Source organism: Pogona vitticeps, chromosome 4 (assembly GCF_051106095.1).
Source record: "Pogona vitticeps strain Pit_001003342236 chromosome 4, PviZW2.1, whole genome shotgun sequence".
In the NCBI taxonomy this organism is placed as follows: domain Eukaryota; kingdom Metazoa; phylum Chordata; class Lepidosauria; order Squamata; family Agamidae; genus Pogona; species Pogona vitticeps.
This window is the reverse complement of record NC_135786.1, coordinates 151,243,934-151,266,932: the sequence shown is the minus strand read 5'-3', so window position 1 is coordinate 151,266,932 and position 22,999 is coordinate 151,243,934.

Here is a 22,999-nt window from a genome sequence, read left to right as displayed (position 1 = left end):
TTCTTTCTTTCCAGAAATATGAAGATGTCAACGTTAGAAATTTTGTGCTTATGGAATGTTAAAATGCAGTAAAGTGGGTATGGAAAAATCAGCCCTGAAAATGAAAGTACATTTAAACTTGAGGTTTGAATATAGTTTACTATACTAATTATAGAACATCTTTAAGTGCACCAAACCAATTATTCATTTGAGCAAGGTCAGTGATTCACAAACATCCTGGCAGCTGAATGTGTTTGTCTTATAGTGAACATCTTATGTTACAATGCGTAAACTGGCAATTTTAAGTCTTATAATGCAAAATTATAAGATTGTAATATTTTGAGTTCACAATAATCTGGTGTTTCAGGAGTTTAAAGTAACAATATTCTAGTGATATAGGATCTTGGTATTATAAAGTCCTGATGTTACAAGGGCTTTATGCTACAGAATCTTATTCTTCCAGGTTCTGCAGAATTTTAGCCATAAGAAAAATGTTATCATAGTGGTAGCCTTGTAGATATCAAGTTGCAAACATCTACAGACACAAATAATTTCCCACTGAAAAAATATTCTTGGAGTTTCAGACTCCTGGATCTCCATGTTCCTAGAGAAGAGACTGTCTACAGATTGTGGGGAGATGAAAACAATTGGTAAGAATTTTTAAAATGGGAAGATTCACACAGGAGTGTGAATGCAATATTCAAATCAATGATGTTCCACATTACACCACACACCAGATACCAGCAACACTGATATCACCATAGCAGAGCAAGTGAAGTTGAACCACAGAGCTTGGGGTAGGAAAAATATAATGAAACAGCTCAGAGGGAAGACACAAAAATTGTAGTGTTTTCCTCCAAAACGTTTAACTGGTACATGACTGGTTGAGAATTCTCACTGTTATTTTTTTTTTACTCTTGAAGATGTGCTCTTGTATTTAGGAAGGATTTTTCAAGCATTTGTGGGTACAGTTTTCTTCATAGTTGTAAGTATTTTGTACTTTACAACTCTGAACTATTTTGTGTATATGTAACATAGTGGCAATGCAGACAAATAAAGCTTGTAGAAATAGGCAAGGTGATGTTGCATGGAATTATTACAGAAATGAAAGGAATTATATACCTTGATACTCAGATGAAATTTGACATGATTGTCAATGATTGTTTTCATTCTGGACTTAGACCTTTGTGGGGGGATGATGACAACTACACAGAACACAGGTTCTGATTTTTCTTTAGAGATTTATAAAATTCTATAGGACCCTTAGAGAGGTTCAGTCATCAGTTTATTTCATCTGACAATATGGTGACCCAGCCAGGAGAATCAGATAATCAGATATTCAGATGAAATAATAAAAGAGATATTGTTCTGGGTCTGATCAACATAGGTTTAACCTTACCGTCTGCATGTTGACTCCCATTGAACATAAAATCTATGCACAGTTACTGGAATTGAGAAGGTCTTCTTTTGTGAAATATTCTTAAAAGGGCTACAAGCTAGACAAAGCTGAGTCCTGGACTTATTTAACAGATAAAGACAATTTTGAGAACGAGGTTAAGCTATGAACTTGCCACTGTAACAGTGTCTAATTCCTCCCCTAATGGCATGCAAGGAACTTTTTAAGTCCTCTGAGAGAAAGAGAAACACACACATACCTCGACTTGTGAGTGGTGGTGTTGAGAGAGAAGAATTTCTCATCAAAGCAGCTGCAGGAAAATTTGCAACTTTGTCTGGAAAGATACATATATTTTTAAATGGTGGTACAGCATAAGTTCATAGGGACAGAACTGAATTGTGACAGATAAGTAGGTCAGTTTGATTCATATTCAGTAAATCAAACACTTCATATGCAAAAATGTTAATTCTTTCTAAAGAAAAAAGAAAAGAAGATGCTTGAGTATCAATATTTTCTCTAAAGAGAGAAAACAAACTGGGCATGCACATATGTTCTCAAGTGCTTCCATCCACATTTTCATAAAGGACTCAGTTAAGTGAAACTGAACAACTCTTTTACATTGAACTACAGTGGGGTCTCTACTTAAGAACTTAATCCGTATTGGAAGGTGGTTCTCAAGTTGAAAAGTTCTTATGTTGAATCTGCATTTCCCATAGGAATGCATTGAAAACCATTTAATCCGTATCTGCTCTTTTCCGTCCATAGAAACTACAGTGGAACCTCTACTTAAGAACTTAATCCGTTTTGGAATGGTGTTCTTAAGTTGAAACGTTCTTAAGTTGAAGCAAAATTTCCCATAGGAATGGACTGAAAACCAATTAATCCGTTCTAGCTGTTTTTTTGTTATGTAGAGGCGCGTTCGTACATTGAAGCATTAGTTCCCATAGGAACTAATGCAAAGCTGGTTAATACGTACTCTACCACTAGGGGGAGAATTTTTTTTAACCTAAGATGACCTAAGGTTAAAAAAAGAGCAGGAAAGGTTTTTTTTCCTGTTCTTATCTTGGATTTCTGTTCTCAAGTAGAAGCAAAATTTAGCAAATGGAGCTGTTCTTAAGTTGGATTGTTCTTAAGTAGAGACGTTCTTAAGTAGAGACCCCACTGTACATTGCAACTGGAATCCTAACAACTTACAGGACTTTAAGGACATTTTACATTTGACAAGTGGAAGTATATTTTTTTCCAGCAATATTATAAAGGAGCTTATTGCATTTAACTTTCAATTTTTGAAGTTTTGATTTTTTTCCCCTAAGTTTGGAAATCTCACCCATGCCAGTATTTTTTTAATAGCCTAAGTATAACACACCCTTTCCTCTTGCCTTCAGAGTTTTTGTTGTTCTTGTTCTTGTTGTTGGTGTTGTCTTTGTCTCCCCTCCCATTTCTTTTCAGGTTAAAGCAACAAGGAACAGATCCAGATCTTCAACAGAAGACAGATCCAGAGCTAAACAGATCAATGCAGAGCCTGCACAGAGTGATGGAAGAAAGAAAAGTTGAAAGACATTATAGACAGATGATATCTGATGAAAGGCAGTTCAGCTCCAGCACTGGAGGTCATCATCCACTGGACATTTTAACAATGGAGGAGATTTACAAGCAAGATATCTCTGACATTCACCTCTGTCTGTGCGGGACAGAATGTCAAAGTTTGAATTTTTGTGTCCATAAGGTGTTAAAATACAGTAAAAAGAGTATGGATAAAGCAGCCTTGAGATTCAGGAATCAGTTTATCTGATCTGACATACAGTTTTCCCATCCATAGCATCTGTTGTCTGTAGTACCTTTCATGATCATAAGTTAGTTTGACAGTTGCTCTGCCTGATAGGAGATGATAAACTAGGTTTTAGAATGTTTGCCTAAACCCAGGTTGGAAACAGGATTTGCTGCTCCCATTAGACTAAGTATCTGAAGAAACTTCATGATAGCAAAAAATGTTTGAGAAGACTAAGACTGGTCTAAACCTTCACTTTCCTTAATTAAACTGCAATTTTAAGTGGCTCTAGAAACATCTCTCCAGATGAAGTATCTGAGGATTTTCAGTCAGATTAGCATTGGGGGGAAAATGACAAGAATATTGTGGCACCTTAAAGGCAAGCAGAATTGTTTCTGTGCTGTTGAGACAGGCTAGCACAGCTACTTCTTTGAAGACTCAGAATATTTTCTATGACACCATTGTCCAGATTTGGGAGTACAGCTCCCATCATTCCTATTTGCCATTCTGGCTCGTGATGATGCAAGTTCTCATTCCAAACATCTGGACTGACCTACTCCAGGGAAGACTATCACAGATCCCCACCCTCAGTGGCATATTGAGAACCAAGTAGGAGAGAGGGAGAGAGAGAGAAAGAGAGAAAGAGAGATTGAATCTCTTTATTCTCATTCGGATTTATCAAAAAGACATACTTTGGAGCAGACTTCTTGTTTTATTGTTCAATATTTTCTCCGAGACTATGAGATCTATAAGGAAACCAGCAAAAAGTAGCTTTCTGCTGATCCACTGTAAAAAGAATAATAGATCAAAGGCCAAAGTGGCTGTCAAATAGCAATTTTCCCCTTAGTGTATTATTATATTTTTCTCTTAACCTTCCCCTCCCCCAAATGAGAAATGGAAGAACATGCCTGGAAAAAAAAAGAGGGTCAAATGGACGTCTTTCAGGTTTGATAGCAAATAAATAAACAAACTTATTTCCCTGAATATTACGATTTTGTCAGCAGCATTATTTTTCTTCCTCTCCCTTTTTAACCCATGACATAGCAATGATAATGCCAATGTTGGCATAGCATTTACATTTTGAGGGAAAATGTGCTGTTTTCTATCAGAACCTTTCAAAAACAAACAACAAAAGCTAGGTAGTTTACTTGACTTGGTAAACCCTGACTTGATTAGTCTTTAAGTACATTGAAAACTGTATGGGTATAACATCAACAGCAACACACAAGGCTATGGGTATCTAAGCAGGTTTAAAAACAATTAACACGAACCACTGCATTGTTTGGCAGGCTCCATAAAAAAGACAGGAAGCAGCAATGGTGATGTGATTCTTGCTCTTTCGAATTTTAAAATGTTTCATGTTGTTTTAATTCAATACACTTTGTGCTTCATTATTTTAATTTCTTCTGTGAGACAAGGTGGTGCACAATGTTTCAAGATAGCAATGACAAATCTTATGATCAGGGATTATGCCCTGAATGGATTTCTGGAATATTTTTTTACTCCTGCAGGTCTCTGAGGGTCCTGGCCATTGTTACGATCCCAGTTTGGAATCTGATTTAAAAACAACAACAATGAATTAGAGGTGTCCGAGCTCTACTCAGAGGGAGTTGTATCTAATGTATAAGTTGCTTGGGCATGTGGGACATCTTCTTCCTCCTACCATTAGCTGAATGCTTAGAGTTCTGTACTAGGATTAATGACAGTGAGAATGAAATACTCACTAAACAATAACGTTCATTGATTCAATGTCTTCCTTGCAAATTTCCCAGACTTAATAGGGTGTCTGTTGCTAGAAATGGAACATCGAACTAAGTAAACCTTGAAACGCTTTGCCATCTCCTTTTGTATGCTTTCCTTTTCCCTACTCAGATGATTTTTCTTGTGTACTGCCTCTTTAAGAGGCAGGCCCAGAAAGTCTCTGGCCTAGCAAGCCATCTGAGAGAAGCAGAAATGAATGCTTTCATTTTGAGGCTGATGGCATCATCAACCTCAAGAAGCTATTGGGATTATCATTGCCACGTCCAGAGCCAGGACAATTGTGGGGCTGTATAGCTATACCAAAAACAAGGAGACAGAAATTCAGTTTGTTTATATTTCTTCAAAAGTCAAATATGGTTGCTCTGTGCTTCAGTGGGTTGTAATTCACAGAAATCAAAGACACTAAGATCAGCGTTGAGATCATGTCCACTGCTGTTTCCCACATACAAAAACTGCACACATGAATGTTCTCAGAGCATCATGCATGAATGTTCTCAGAGCATCATACATAAGCTTCTATTTTTCAGGATAATTATAATTATTAGAGACTTGGTGAATCATTTTGAAAACACTGTACTTCCCCATGATTATTTTCTGGGCAAGTTCAAAACCTGCAAGACCACAAAAGCCTTGTTTCTCCAAGGGGAGCATCCATTCTGCCAATGGAGCATCTGAACCCAAAAGCCAAGAAGAATCACTGTCAGTACTGTGCATTAAGGACGTAACTAATATTCACTGACCTCCATGGACAAGGATAACTTGACATGTCAAAAGACAAATGCTGTGCAAATTTTCACTCCTGCAAAAAAAAAAAAAAAAGCAACAGGATTTTTTTTTCAGCAAGAGGATTTACAAAAAAACCTAGGGTTTTTTTTTAACAAAAAGCTTGTATATTGTTGTTACATACAGCACTGATGTTACCTGTCTGTCATGGGTTTGGAGGGAAAGTTCCATCCTATGGGGAGTGGAAGGCGGGACATCAGGAGGAGGGGCTGTACTGTATATATATGTGAAGCCTGTGTGAAGTTTAGGAGAGCTGAAGGAGAAGCTGGAAGAAGAGCTGAGAGAAGAAGCTTGAGTGGGAGTCTGTGTGTCAGACAGGGTACTACTGTGTGTCAGTCAGTACCAACCTGATAGGTTCAGGTGTCTGTATGGTTAGCCAGAACTGATAGGTTCAGGGTCTGTGCTTCAAGTTAAGTGTTCTGTGTGAACCAAACTGTGTGTATGTATGATTGAGACTAAGCCACGTTACTGTATCTTATTCACTTGATCCTTTTATTTTTCCCTGTGTGTTATTTAATAAACCTTGTTCTTTTATTTGTTAAAAATCCATCCCTGGTCTGTGTGACTTCTTATAGGGAATGGTTGGTGGCAGCTTAGTGAAACTGTGGCATATCCCAGTAGGTCTGGGTTTGTCACAATTGTGTTGTACTTTCTGCACAAAATTCTTATGTAGAACCCCAAAACACCTTGCAAACACATTGAAATGTTGAAACGTGACCAAGATTCTCTTGTAATATTACAGAAAGGGAAGAATGAGTGTTTAGTTTATTTTTACCTACAAGAATGAAATAAACAAAGAGGCACTTCCTTAATGTATACCTAGCTTTGTCTTGGGAAAATTCCCCAAGACAATCTTATCTGGAACAGTTTGCTAGCGCTCCAGTTTCAAGTATACTGCAGCCTTTAATTTAATCTAAACTCTCATGAAAAGTATGTTATAAACTACAGAAAGGATGTGTTAAATTTATTCACCGAAGCACTTTGTGTGTATGTGTGTGTGTGACAGAGAGAGAGCTTTCAAGACATCTAATTGTGACAGATTAGATGAATGCTTCTCGAAAAGATTCTGTTTCCCAGTGCCAGACTGCAGAAGTCTGCAAGTATGTCATTGTGGAAGAGAAATGACAAATTTTCCCTGACAACTAATTACATTTGTTTCTGCCAACAGACAACAGCAAACATAAGTGATATGTTCCCAAAGATTCATTTCTAAGCCATCATAGGCGTGTGCTGTCTACATGATCCAGTTATTGTAGTTTTTTTAAATGACTGTTTGCTATTTTCAGTACAATTGGTACTGCTTTCTCTCTGAGATGTGAAACCTGTGACATTTTACATATCCATGGAGCAGCCCATGAAGGAAAACTGAACTAAGCCAAAAGCTCACCTTGTAGGACTGCAAGGAATCATCATCATTCCATCTATTACCAGCAAATGTGGGCAGCTGAAAAATTATAGGGCTGGAAGTGAAACACAGCAACCCAAAAATGCAGTAGTGATTTCTAGGTACTTAGATGTGTATGTTCCTAAATTAAAGGAAAAACAAAAACTGAAACAATAAGAGATGAACAAGAACCTGTAAACATCTAAGATATACAGAATATTGCAATGATCTGAGCCTATCAATACAACAATTGAAGTTAATGTTGGACACGAAAGACAAGGGTTGCCTGTGCTGCTATTATTCTCTATATATTTCACTGGGCAGCCTTTCCCTCTATTATAAAGAGAGTAGGGAAAAGTGACTTTCAGCCATGTCCATAGTGGACAGCAGTAAAGAAAGCAAATCCTAAGGTAACAATGTATTGAATGTTTAAGAACAGGAAATGGAAAGCAGTGGGAAGAAGGGAATGCAGTAGGACACTTGTACCTGTGGAGGAATTGTTTCCATGCCCCCCACAGATGTTGAAAACCATGGATAATAGTGAACACTATATATAGCATGGTCTCTGGCTCCATTTCTGGCAATGACATCATGGAAATATGTATTTCTGGGATTTTTCTTTTAATATGTTTAATATTTTCAGATCATGGATAAGTGAAACCACAGATACCAATCCCACAGATACAGGAATCCTACTGTAAACATATCAATTCTCAAAAATCGTTGCAATCAGTATCCTGAAATAGTGGTTTGGATGGGGAGAATGCATGCCCCAGTACTCTCACTGCATTATGCAAGGACTATGCCATCCTCATCCTATACAGGAAAAGCTAAGGTTTGGAACCATCACCCAGCTTCAAACATGCGCTTCACAGCTATATAATCAAAGAAAGTCTCAAATGGGTGGTAAAGAGGAAGTGTTCTCTTCCAATTTTTGTCCTTAACCCTCATGCACCAGGATAAAAAGCCTTGACGGATTCTGATGCATTTGCTCATATTGTGAGCATTTAAATGCATTCGCAAGTTAAAATTTGTATTATTTATTTATTTTATTAGATTTATACCCCGCCCATCTAGACAAATAGTATTAGCATCAGGGATAGGGTTAGCAGAATGGGTTACCGTATACTCCTTGCATTTCCTGAACCCATTCAGAGCTCCAAATGGGGCAACTCATGTTGACAACTGCAGCCTGTCACTTCTCCATGCTACTTCTATTAAGATGGAAAAGTGATTTGTGGCCATTATTTCTTCTTACTTATACCATAGGCATTCTGTACAGTATGGGGGGTCTTGTGAAACATCCTTTCACTCTGACAGCCCTTCTTGGAATGCCCATCTAGACATGGATTACCATGGATTACAGACACATCCTCCTTTCAGAATGCTAAGCAGTGGTAAGATCATTGCTCTGGGCATGCATGGGCTGTTTGAAAAGATTCAGAGAGAGAGAAAGAGAGAGAGAAATAACTAAAGAAAGAAAAGGAGGAAGGAAACCACCTGGTAGATATCCTTTGAATTGTATTTCTGCATTGAGCAGGGGGTTGGACTTGATGGCCTTATAGACTCCCTCCAACATCACTATTCTGTGATTCTATGATTCTAAAAATGACCCCTTCCCCATGTTTGTGGGAAATGAGTAAATTTTGGGCTTTACCCAAAAATTAGGTTGTTTTCATTAAAAGTGTAAAAATAATGACCATGTTTATCTTCCAAGTTCTGAAAATTACCTCCAGGCATCCCCCACCCCAACAAAGCCTACTCTTTCTTGGCAGGAAATTTAGCAGCTATTCTATTCTACTTAAGAGAGATCCAAAGCAGGCAGCATGGAAAATGTCAAGAACATTGTGTCCCAAGCTGTTGCAAGAATTGTGAGTTCTTTTGACTAGAGGCCTCTGTCATTTGCCACCCCACATGTGCACACAAATAAGGCTTTCCCCCTCTTGGGTAAGGAAGTCAGGGAGTAGAAAGAAAGAGCAATCCATCTCAAATTAGGCCTGCTAGATTTTGAGCACACTTTGTTGAATTGGTTTTACAGCTTTATCCAGCCCCAAGGAGTAGTGCTTTGGCACTTGTTGTAAGCTTTTCTGATAGAAGGAGGGTTTACAATCCCAACTAAAACAGCATTTTCACACCTCTTGAATCTTGTTGGGAGAAGCAATGCAGATCACCTCAAAAATCCACACATGGTGAAGTTTATGCGCATTTCAACAGAGCAGCATGTGTACAAAATTATGCTGGCATTCTAAAATGTCAATAGCTACAACATGCAAGATCAGCAAACACATGTACAAACACGCTTTAACCAGTGGTCAAAAACATGTACATAAGGTAAAATGTGTAAATAATTGCACACATTGGGGGAAAATATATAAACATGTGCAAAAAAAATTCATCATGGGGGAAATATAAACTTAAATTGTTTTCTGGAGCTATTAGGAGCAGAAGAGAAAAGTAACTCACTGTGCAGTTCTAATTGGCTATAATGGTCACACCCTAATGCAGCTAATACTAAGCCAACTGCATCTGTGCGGAATCCAGTCCATCCTAGCCTAGTGGTATTAGAAATTGGCATATTGACCCATTGACCCATGTTGCCAGGATTGTGAACTTCTCCATGAGCTGGAGGAGGTTTGGACTGAGCATAACCTGGCTCCACACTTGTGCTTCCCTTCTTCTTCCCCTCTTCCCTTCTTCTTCCCCTCTTTCAGCTCTTCTGCAGCACAGCATTTCTGATGACAAAAGAGATTTGTGCTTAATCTTATCCTCCTACAACTGCTGCACCTTTGGGCTAAAACTGCACCTTCATTTTGGTAGGCCTTTAAAGTAGGTGAAACTTAACCTCCACTGTACCACCTGATCAAACTAATTCCTTTGTCTCCCACATTCCTCCTCCGCTACATGGATGGAACGACAATAAGACTACAAGGAATTTAGATCAGTCTCATTGAATTCAAGGTCTCCCAATTCTGCCCACTTTTAATATTTCACCTGATTAAAGGACAGTGATCCTGACAGCTTCCACATTTTTGTATGCCTCTGCATAGAGTTTAAAATCACAGCCCAGACCCTTTACAAAAAATGAAATCTGCTAAGGCATCCATGACAGATTTAAAATTTGCCTGTGAAGAAGAGCCCACCATCTTCCAAGGCAGTTCATTGTTGAACAACTCTTATTATGAATGATTTCTTCCCAGTATTGAGTTAGATTTTTCTTTCTTGTAATTTGAATTCCTTGCTTTTGGTCTTACCCTAGGGAGCTGAAAGAAATAAGCTTGTTCTATCTTCCATATGACAGTCCCTCAGATGTTGAAAGACAGCTATCACAACAGCTTTCTACCTTCTCTTTTCTATATTAAACACACTCAACTCCCTCAACCATTCTTCGCAGTCCTTGGTTTCTGGACCATCTTAGTCACCTTCCTCTGAATGCACTTCAGCTTACCAATATCCTTCTTAAACTTTGGTGCACAGAACTGGACAAAATATTCCAGGTGCCGCCAGAGCACCACAGAATCTAGTGGTAATATTACTTCCCTTAAACTATACGTCTGTTGAGAGCATTTATGGGTTATTTTGCTGTTGAATCTCACAAAAAATCTGAGACTTTGTCAAATGCCTCACTGTAATCATGGCACACTGTATCTACAACATTCCCAAACTTCAGAACTCTATCAAAAGAAGAAGAGATTAGCATGGCTTGAATTGCTTTTGAGAAACCCATACTAGGTCTTTGTAGTCACTGCATTTTCCAGTAAATGTTCACAGTGTATAATTATATGGTGTAGAACAATTCCTGGTATTGAAGCTGCTCTTTCAACGGTTGATTGGATCCTTCTTTGCTCACTTTTTGTAGATGGGAATGGCATTTGCTCACCTCCAGTCTTCAGGGATGTCATCCATTTCCCAATAATTCTGAAACAATCATTAGAAATGGAGGGTTTGAATTACATTTGAATACCAGTCCAATCCCTTTGACTGGTGCTCCTCTGGTCCTACAGACTTCAACTTTTAAAGTAGCATTCCCACATGCTTATCTTGGGCATCAGTCCTCTCCTTTATTCTACATGGATGAGACTGACTACTGTTTCCCTTTTATCTGTTGATACGTTAAGCTCATACATGGTTCCCTCCATGGCTGGTGTACATTTTGACAGACTGTTTGTGGGGAGGCCCTTGCCTAGAGGCAAGCAAGTAAACAATGCCACCCCCATTCCACAGGCACAATCCAAACTGCACACCATCCTTCTTACAAAATAAAGGTGTATGAAGTGGCTGTCACAACAACCATATGTCCTATGTAGTCCAATCCTAAGTAAAGTTGATGTAGTCGAACCATATTCTTGCATATTATGTATGTAAAACAGAACAAAGCAATTATTTCCCTGTTCTAAGGAATGAACCTGGATGGGTGGGATCGAAATAAAATCGGCAGTACAGTGTCCAGCTTTCTAAAAAGCCGGTCCGTGCTTAAGGATATTTTTCAGTATCAGCTGCTTTTTCGGCTGCTGTGTTTTGCATTCCACATGCAACTGTCCTGCCATTACAGTATTACAAGTTCTTATTGGAACCTGTTCTGTGAAAAAAATAACAACACCCCCCCCCTTTGCATTTGATGTATTTGTAATGAAATGAGTCTATTAAAGTGCCAGAGACTGAGAAATGGCTGTTTCTTGTAACTCATCAAACTGTTTTTACTTACACCACATTGTGTTACATTTTAAAAGGAGATTAATTGGGAGGAATTATTTATAGTCAATGTCTTCAGATGGCCTAATTGTGATTTAACTTGCTTGTTTAAAGTGCTTTTTGGGATGGGTAGGTGGAAAGCTGATTAATTAGAAGTGCATCTGTCTCAGTGTTAGCATGAGGAGATCATTTAGAAATCGCTTCCAGTATTCCATTTATTTTTGGTATATTTGTTATTGGCAGTGATGAGAGAGAGCACATCTCCTACAAGTAAGACACAAATCAAAACTGTCATTTTAAAAAGTTCATTAGAAGGCTCTCCAGTTCTTTTATTCCTATAATGAAATATTGTCTCTTTAAAAAAAATATTATTAATTGGGTATTTTAGAAACAGTATCTCTAGAGATGTCAGTAAGCAATCTAAGGAACAACTGTTGACTATGGGCCAGTTCCCACAATAAAATAGATATAGTAAGAGTACAGGCTGAATGGTTCTTTGCAATGGGAGGGCCAAGAAACATGCAAAATTGCTTTTGTTTGACCTCAGAAATGTTCTTTATAACATCTACTAATCTTCACATAACATTTTATGTAGTCAACTATAGAGAAAAAATAAAGTAGATGGCACATGTTTGTGTGAACCAAGCTGATGAAAATTCCAAATCCTAATTCAGTTCTGTGTTGTTGGAACCAATATTGTAAACCTTATATGAAACACAATGAGAGATGATAGATAGATGATAATAGAATGTAATGCTATAGCCATGTCAAAGAGACAGTGCAAATTCTCTCACTTTGAGAGGACAGCAAGTTGAAAAGAACAATATATGAAGTATGCTCTAAAATTCCTCCTTTCTTATATGTTTATTATTACTTTCTGCATTCATCACAGGACAGTGTAAAATCCATTCTTGTTTACTGGTGACTGGGCTTTTGTCCAGCAGCAAGGGAATCTTTAAATTGTTGTGGGAATTTACACTGCTTTTTTCACCATCAGAATAGAAAATGCTGTTAGATAAGCTGTCTAGAACACAAAGGATTTACAGCTGTGAGGAGTTTCAAGAAACTGACTGCAGAGTTAATGAGGAAAGAATTTATGTTGTTTTGGCCTTTATTGCATTAGAAGTTTACATCTAAAATAATATGCAGACTTCAGATTTGCTGCCACCTGTAAATGAGGATTATTTTTCTATAATAATGCAGATCACACTGTTCAGATACTCGCACATACTTAGAAGAAACAGTTCAAATTTTATTTACAAACTCACTTCTTCTTTGTAGTTTGAGTGACTGGGATGGACTTGTTTGGGCTGATTATCTATCTAGCTGATTATCTGTCTATTCTAGCACTAACCAAATGTTCCTTCCAGCTTTTGAATTCAAAAAGGGCTCCAACTCTCTGTTGAGTGTCTCTTTCTCTTTCTCCAGTTGGTGGCAGTCGTTTGTTCCTGTTGATCTGTTCAGTTGGTTGCTAGTATGTGGCAGTGAAGAAACCAGTTTACACAAGTCTGTAATTTCAAAAAACTGTAAGTAAAGGATTTTTTCAAAATTATTCTTTTGCCTACAAATGTCTCAGAGTGAATTATTGAGACTTTAAGTGCCATTTAATGAGTAAAAAGTGGACTCTGGGGAAGTTATGGCCTTTCTCCTCAGTGGATCTCTGTACTTCTATAGTGCAAGTAATCTCCTAGCATTGCTATATGAGAAGATATTTGGACTGAGCACACTCGCTGTCCTACTGTTGCTTCAGATGGCCCTAAGCTATCTCAGCTTCCTGGTACTGAGCTCTAAATTTGCATTCTTAAATAGTCAGGATGGCTACAGGCCAGCTGAACTGCAAATAAGCCAACTGAAGGTGTTCTTAATCCAAACCTTTCTCAATATCTGCATGTTAGAAGTCATTTAGGACTACACTTACGCTAGACTAACTTTGTGTGAGCATTGTGACCATGCCAATATGCCAATAAAAGTGCTGGAGAATATTTGGATCTGACCTAACTTTTTTTTTCATCATCCCCTTCTTTGCCCCCTTCTTGGTCCTTCTGCTGATTGATCTCAACCAACATAGCAGTTCTACCAGCAGATCCTTCTGTTGGATGATTTTTTTATATCAGCCAGCACAGACAGGTAGCTTGCCCAGGACCATATGCCGTCCAGTTGATTCCGATTCATGGCAGATCTTTCCAAAGTTTCCTAGGTACAGAGTACTTAAAAGTAATTTAGCAGTTTCTTCTTCTTCCTGTAGAGCTTGTCCAAGACCACACAGGCTAACTCCTCTCCCAGTCTCTCAATCTGCAGCTGAGTACTCAACTCAGTGAGCAAGGTTTACTAACAGTAAAATGCCTCTATTATGATGAAAAAAAATCATTTGTCATTAAAATAAAACAGACAAGGGAGGGAAGAAGGAAGATGACTTCTCAACTGATTAGATTTTTGAGCTCAGTAATACCTCCTTCTTTTTTTTAATGACACCACCACATCCCTTGGGTGGAGATCCAGGATTACATTACAATTGGCCATTCGGTTGTGCTTGTTTTTCTGTAACATATATTTTTTTCCTTTCCTGAAAGTGATACTGTCAGGTATCAAAAAGTAATTGTGCAATTCAAATGTCATCCTGTCAAACTACATAATGTAATGGCACCTGTTATACTCTGATTATTTTGCTCCTCCATGCCTTTTCAGTGTTCTCAGAATCCCTAATGGCTACTTTCTTGAATAGAGACGCCCAGTTCCACTCCTTACCAATGTCATGTAACCAGTTGGTAGGACTCAGCAATTCTCCATAACTCTGACAAGATAACAGGTAAAACAATCTCTTAGAAACCCTCTCTGCTCCCTTTGCACAAAACCTATTAACTAGCACAGCAGGTCATGCTTTTCTTAAACATATTAGGCATCCAAAACTCACCAGGTTACTTCAGCTAAAAAATTAAAAGAAGACAACTGGGATAAAAATAATAAAGGAAAATGACTCTTGGCTGTTAAGGAGTAATTTTGTTTTTGTTATAGAAAACAATCCATAAATTTAATACTGTGACTAGCCAGATCTTCAGCTATATGGAATACTATAGAGAAAGGAGCTCTAATGAAGGAAGAAGAAACGAAACACACAGCTGGTCTTATTCTTAGAGACATGATATAGTCAAAGTTAATCATACTTCACTCTGATGACTGAGGAATGGGACTAACCTGTTTAACTTTAGATTCATTATGCCATTCTTTAACGTAAAAGCAGAATGGAATTATGGGTAACAAAATAAAGCAGTGGCATGGAGTGGAAATAGAATTTCATCTATTCAGCATAGCCTTCAATACGTCTTTCCCTGATGGCAGTGAAATTTCACATTATACTTTATAGCAAAGTTAGGGTAGGTACATTTGGCCCTCCCAATTGTTGGCCTTTAGCTCACAGATGATACAGACAACATTGTCTTTATTAAAGAATGTGAGGAGGTTCTGTCCAGAACACTCAATGGACCAAAGATTTTGCTCTTTAGCTCCCAGGAGATATGAGAGGCAAGTTTTTGATCCAAGTTATTTAAAGGGCTGTCTTCTTCCATTCTGGCTTTCACCTAACTCTGAAATCAGCACCAGAGTTCCTCCTGACATGCTCAGTTTGAAGAGCAATTAGACTACATACAAAGGGAGTACAACCATCTCAATGGTGCCCCTATGTTGCTACTTGATGTTCACCAGCTGATATTGTTACAAGCCTCCAAAAAGACACTGAAGACCCATCCGCTTGGCTGGGCCTATAACTGAATTGGTTGTAAGCAGTGGCTGTCTCAATTTCTCAAACCTGGTGCTCTGTGACCAAATGTTTTATCCACTGCTGAGCTTAAGCTTCAGCAGTGTGGCTCGCCTTTGCCTCCCTCTCTGGATAATGTGAGACTCTAGGTCTCACGGAAGCAACTGGGTGAGGGGGGGATGTTACATTATTTAAGGGATGTTCCCCCTTTTCTCTGCCTTCTTCCTTTTCTGGCAACAGCAAAGGATAGAGCTCCGCTGCTTGGCTTTTTACCTGCTGCATCATGGATAAAGGTCTTTGGAATCAACATCCAGGAGGTTGGGAGGGTAGCATCGTCTCCCTTCCGGGGTTTTGTTGTCAGTTTTCTTATTTCTTCTAAGATCTTTCTAAGTTGGGTTTTGTAATCTGGTTGTTTAATTGTATTGTGCTTGATGAGGAAGGGCAGCAGGGGGTCACGGCAGCGTGGCTTATGCCAATCGCACTTCAGCGTGATCAGGTCTAAAGAGCACCTCGAGTTTTAAAAAATCAATAAATAATTAAATAGCGGTAAGGGTAAAGGAATGAAGAGGAACTAGCCTTGTAGATGGGTCTGGTGGAAATGCCAGCACATTGGGAGTCGGTATTCAGTCATGCTTTGGAGTTTGGACAGGCTCTTAGTGGTGAGGTGCGGTTCGAGCATCAGCCGTTTGGCACAAACAGTTCCACATGGCTCTTGGGCCACAAGCATTTGAATATCCCTCTCCTCCCCTTCCCTGGGTCAATGGCCTGTTGATATTCATCCTAGGAGGGCTGGTTCGGTAGTGAGGTGCAGTAATTAATTTCGCCTCACAATTATTACCGGCTGTTGCATCCCCCTAGTGTCCCTTGTTTGTTCTCCCCAAACACAGATGCACCCTCAAAATGTGTTGCCTCTTTTTATACTGCCACCAGTGGATCTAGTCCACAATATAGCAAATATATATCAGACACATGCTGCCAATACAACAGGTTTTATTGATCTTTAGTTGGTATGTAAATCACAGTTGTTGAGGATCATTCATTAAATTAGATTTGATTACATATTTCCTTGTATGTGCTTTTATTCACAGTAGCCACTTCAACAATATTCTTCAATCATCTATCTATTCTCTATTCCTTTTAACTCTTTCCTATTCTCTATAACACTCCAATTTGCTAATCTCTGTCTTAACTCTCTCAATCCAATGTCCTAACTCTCTCATTTCCATTCCCTCTCTCTCCCTTTCTCTCTCTAACTGTCTAACTGTCCCTGTCACTCTAACTCTGCCCCTCCTGTCCTCTCATAGGATCCTGCACTTGAGCTCCATACGATGGACAGGAGTGACGTGGGCATTCCGCCACACCAGCCTGTGCTAATCAAGATGCAATTTTAAACAAATAAACAAACAAACAAATAAATAAGCAAACAAATAATAATTTAACATAAATGAATGAATAAATAAATAATATTAATAGGATAAATAAATAAATTATAATAATATTAATATTAATTTTAGTTGATTCATCACAGTTAATAATTCATAATATTGATAAAATTAATTAGTTTAAATATCTAAAATATAAAATATTGCATAAATAAGAACAGTCAATCAGAGTATTCACAGATTAGGAGAAACAATTAATTAATTAGGTCTTCTACCACTGTCTGAAGGATTTTAGTTTTGTATTAAATAGAATTGCTGGAATTAGGGTGGAGGCCTGAACTGTTTTAGGGTAATTAATTGAGGACTTTAATTCAGTGTTGGTGCTAATTGGAATTTTTATCATATAAAGTGATTTAATCAAGGAATTTAGTTCTTAGGAATTATAAATTAGTTATATAGGAACAATCAAGAATTTTTAAGTGGTCTAACTAGCTGCTTATTATTACATAGGCAGGCTTGGGTTTTCTTCATAGAGGGACATTGTTGAGGGTTATCAGCTGCTTCTCCCTTCACTATTGGCATAGAGTAGCAATTATTATCTGACTGGGCTCCTGAACTGCTGAGATGCCTTGTGCTTTCCTCCATTTTCAAACACTAGATACACAATGGCATCCCGTAAGGGTCACGGCAATAAGAAGGGGAAACAGCCTGCCAAGAAATGGCCAGTCCCCCAGGTGTCTCCACCCCACGTCCTTCTGATGAGGAGGCCTGGCCTGTCTGGCAGCAATTGCAAGGAAAAAAATCTGCTTTGGAGGCTGAACAGCTGTGAGACAAACTCCACAGTATTGCGAGGCACAGCCATGCAGATCAGTCAGGGATGCCAAGAGCCATCATAGGGCCAATCTTAAGGCTATATATAAAGTGATTTAATTGAGGAATTTAGTTCTTAGGAATTATAAATTAGTTACATAGGTTACAATCAAGAATTCTTAAGTGGACTGAATAGCTGCTTATTATTACATAGGCAGGCTTGGGTTTTCTTCACAGAGGGACAAACTGCACATGACGCACAATTTTCAGACATGCAACAACCCACCAGAATGGTGCATATCTGAAAATCCAAGTGGAGACCCATGAATTATCAGTAAAAAGACATAGCAAGTTACACCATCACCTTCTGCAGGTGTAAGTGAGCAACAGCTTCTAAGAATACAAAGAAACTGCACAAGAAACAAAGATTTATTTTGAGAATCCAAGGTACTAAGAAATCAGTCAAAAGTTATGGACTATCTTTCATACTTGCTGAAAAACAGCCCTGACAGTTATTCTGTGTTTAAATGAGAAGTTGTTAACTGATGAAAAAAAAAGGAGTCAGCTTCTGGGATTTTCCCTTGTGCGGTATCACTTTGTGAATGGTAGGGAGCACAAGAGGGTATCATGTAGACCAGTGGTTATTAACCTTGGGTTACTTGCATGCTTTTCAACTGCAACTCCCAGAAGCCTTCACCACCAGCTGTACTGGCTGGGCTCTCTGGGAGTTGCAGTTCAAAAACACCTGAGTAACCCAAGGTTAAGAACCACTGCTGTAGACTATCTTGACTTCTGCCATTGGTGTTGTCAACATTCAGACTGCCCTTTGCTATGTAAAGCTTGGCATCCTTTTTCCTGCTGGCAATGTGGTCATGATATTATGCAATAATATTGGGCATACGTATTTCCTGGCTTTTTAAATCCTGAGTACAGAAACACAATATCCCACATTCATAAACTGGAGTGTTTTTTTTTTAAATTGCATTAAAGATAAAAAGCCGCAACTGATGATGCCACCAGTCTTGTGTGTAGGAGCTGAGACAGCAATATTTCAGCCAATATATGTAAAACATACTAAAAATTTAAAAATACGTGTTGAAACAATGTTCTATGAAGAATAAAAAGCCACATGTCTCTATGTGTCAGCAACACTTCTGTTAAGCGTTGGTGATGCAGTCTAGATATGTCTTTGATCTGATCCAGCATGAGTCTTCTTATTTTCTTATTTAGCACACTAATAAGCATGTCACAATTCTAAAAAAAATCAATCGAAACATCGTAAATATTTTTGACACTACCTGAACCACACTTTATGAACAGAAAATCTGGTGTCCCATATTAACGAGAGCAAGTTACCCATAGTCTTCCAGAAAATGCATATTTCCATTAACAACTCATGCTATGTACTCCATTACAAGGACAAGTCTTTTCAAAATAATAAAATATGGGTTGGTGGGTTTTTAAATGCAAAATACTGCTTATTTTTCTAGATAGTTTTCCATTGTTGAGATAATAAAAAAGCTATGCTTTAGTGATATTTAATTGGTGCGTGCTACTGCAAAATGAATATTTATTCAGCCATCAAGTGTGCTATGGTTTGTCAGGATGTTCACAGAAGAACATTAGGCTGCTGGCTTTTAGGCAGATGGGCTGTATGGGATGAAAACATGGGCTTTTAATTATGTCAGACAGTGGTAGAAAGAGAAGCTATACCTATCTGAAAATTGAAGTGAAGGCCTATAATATTCTTCCTGAGATATTGTTCTTTTGAAAATTCATCACAAGAACTGTTTTGTGCAATGTTTCTAGGGCAGGGTTTGGATTTATGAAAATAAAAGGCTTGCAAAGAATGGAGAGAAGGGAAGGAACTACAAAGAAGAAGAAGATGGACAGCAGTATTTACCTTCCCTGAGACAAAACCAGCAGTACTGATGGAATTTGAGGTCCCGCTCCAAGTCTGGCTTGTCATGGGGGCTTCCTGCCATTTGGAGTTGCCAACTGTTCTATAGGACCAAATGTCAAGTGACTGCCTCCCTTCCTTGTCTGCAACACAAGAAGCAAACAGGGAGTTTCCTTTGGTACCAATGTTTGGAGCAGAAATGGGGATCATATGATCCATGGTCCACATGTGGTCCCAAAGACATTTTTGTAGCCCCAGACTCCTCCCAGGCTCCCCAAGACATCCTCTGACAAGTGGGTAAATAAAAGCAATGAGCAGGTTAAGAAGCCTCCAGAACTAACAATATATTTTTTAGATGAATTACAGTCCCTCCCCACCTTTTAATGTTTAAAACCCCACCACAATTTAGTACTGTAACCTTTTACTAAATTGGAAGTAGATTAGGGATGTTTTGGGCCAAAATGTCCATGTTTCATTTGTTTTCCATTCTTTGGGAGGATGTCTCTTCCATTTCTGTGTTTTTCCATCTACTAGCCCTTCCGTTTGAAAGAGAAGGTACCAGCACTTTCAGCTTCTTTTGGTCCATGTTTTCCTCTATTTAGAACTTTTGGATAACTCAGCTGCAGAGCCAGAAGTTGGGAGTTCAATTCCCCTCTGTGCCTCCTTGACAGGGGCTGGACTCAATGATCCATAGGGTTTCCTTCAGCTCTGCAGTTCTAAGATTGTTGTTGTTCTATCTGGCACTTGTTCCAAAAAGTCCTAAAGAACCCATATACTTCCACATGGTTTCAGGACCCAGGGAAGCTTCTGTGTACGAATGTCCACTCTAAGGTACGGACAACTGATGTGCCACCAGGGAAGACTACTTATCATGAGGGGTTGGCCAGAGGCAGAGCAAAACAACATTTATTCACATGAAATCTTATGGCATGGGTAGTGCTTAGAGATGGACACGAAGTACTTCATGCCTTTTCATTATAAGTTGTCCACATGGCAACAAAGCAGCCATTTGTTCCTTTTCCCCACCCTCTTCACCAGCACCTCTACTCATTAGCTAGCCCATGCTACCTCATCCCTCCCCCTTGTATTATCTTCCAGTCCAAGCAGTATCCTGGACTTCCTTCCTCCACCTCCTCCAGCAGCTGGCCATTCAAAAGCAGTGCTCCAGGAATCCTTATCCTGCCTCTTCACTTGAGTGGCCAGCTGCTGGAGGAGGCAGAGAAGGGATGGATTGGAAGATTATGCAACAGGGAGGGATGGAGCAGCACATGCTGGCTGGTGAGTGGAGGTGCTGGTGAGGTGGGTGGGGAAAAGGAATGACTTATGATGAAGGGGCATATAGTACTTCATGCCCATCTCTAGTAGTGATTGTACACAGCTCATTTAACCTGACTGGATTGAGAATGCTACTTGAACAAAATAGCTCTATTTTTAAAACAGAAATGTACCATAATTTTTAAAATGACTAGCAGGTTACTTAAGTTAGTTCTAATAAGTTCTAAGATGCTGAAGAATACTGAATCATTTAATACTAGGTACTGACGATACCTGTTGTAAACGTGACTGAATTGATGATTGATTAATACAATCCAGGATAACTTCTCAAGGAAAGGATTCACAGAATCTATTTTGAAAAAAATGCTAAAGCAGTTAATATTCATAGAGGAAATGAAACTACTATGAACCAATCAACAAAATGTTAATGAACAATTGTAATAACAGATGTGCTACATTTTAAACAATGAAGTATTCCAGACGGAGAGGCTTACGACAGGAACATAACATAAATTCAGATAATGTGCCTATAAAACAGAGCAGAGATGGGAACATTTTCATTGTTGAGATTATTTGTGCACTGATGATAAATAAATAAGTGCAATCTTACGTAAATTGCACTAAATCATTTACATTTTTACCCACATAATTAATTACAGGTGCAAACTTTAGAGCTGAGCTGCCTAATTACCTGAACCTCTATGTAAACCAGATAATTGGATAATTAGACTCCTCTTTCCTACCATTTATAGCCATAATTATTATCAATTGTTCTTTTACATTTATTAAACATCTGAACAGTATTGCACATGAAGCTGTGTATCAAAAAAGTAAAAAAATCATGTCAAATATATATTTTTGCAAGCATGCCAGTGCATTAATATGAAAGTGCAAATCAGTTCACAGTCAAACAGTTGTATTCAATGGTGTCTAACTGGCAGAAAGCATTTTCTAATTGATTCAGAGATGACATCACATGAGTGGTTCTTCTTCCCCATGAGATAAAGAAACTTGGTTTAGGGAAAGTGAACATCTCTCTCTTCTTTTCAAAAAGCAAAACAAAATAAAAGCCCAAAACCAAAACCAAACCATTTCCGACAAAACACCACATCTTACTTGAAGTGTGTTTTACTTCTTTAGACATTGGCATGTAAATGAAGATGGGTTTCAAAATGTGCTGGAAAATAATTGTGTTCTTTCTTTTCATTCTGATTTGTGAACATGCCCAAATCATTGTGAATATAATACACAGTCACCTTCTCTTTTTCACTACATGATGATAGACAACATAAGGAATCCATCCTTGCAACAACTAAAGGAGAAGCACTTTTCCTGGGGCATGTTTTTGGATCATGATCTCATTTGTCATTTCGGATTTCCTTATAGCACAACCTTCAGACATCTGGGGATGCACATGTTTATCCTAGGACGATGGAAGGTCACACCTGATCCCCCACAACACAGAGAGAATTAAAATTCGGGGGGGGGGGGGAATAATTTTTATTATATATAAATGGGAAGAGCCCCCTTGCTTTAAACTATTTTTTTTTTTAAATGGGGGAATTGTTCTGGAAAAATTGCTCTTGAATTTCCCTGGGAGAAAAAAAAATTATTAAGGTTTTTTTTCTCCCTACAACAACAACAACAACAAACAAAACAAAACAAAACACCCTCTTTAAAATTACAGGCAGGTGTTCAACATTCACCACAGGATCTGGTGACCCCCTGAACGCTGCGTGCTTCCCACTTGTTCCACAAAGCAAATGAACACAAAAGGAAATAAAGAGATGAAAATAATCATGTTTCATATACTATGAAGGAGAGGCAAGTGATGTGGTTTTACAAATTACATAGTCAATGCTGTTCTTTTCACTCTTTGCCATTCCTCAACCATTTTTCCACAGCAACAATTATAATTAAACCTTGTCTAGAGCATGCAATGAAAACATGGTGGATGGATTAGACCTGTTATTTAATTATCTTGTAACCCTGCTGCTTTAAGATCACAGTTAGCAATCCCCTGTTGGCTGAAAGCTGGGAAGCTGGAAGCAAGGACTTCACAGATAAGCCCTGTGCCTGCTAATGATGTTGCATAAAGTTAAAAAACTTACACACCATATA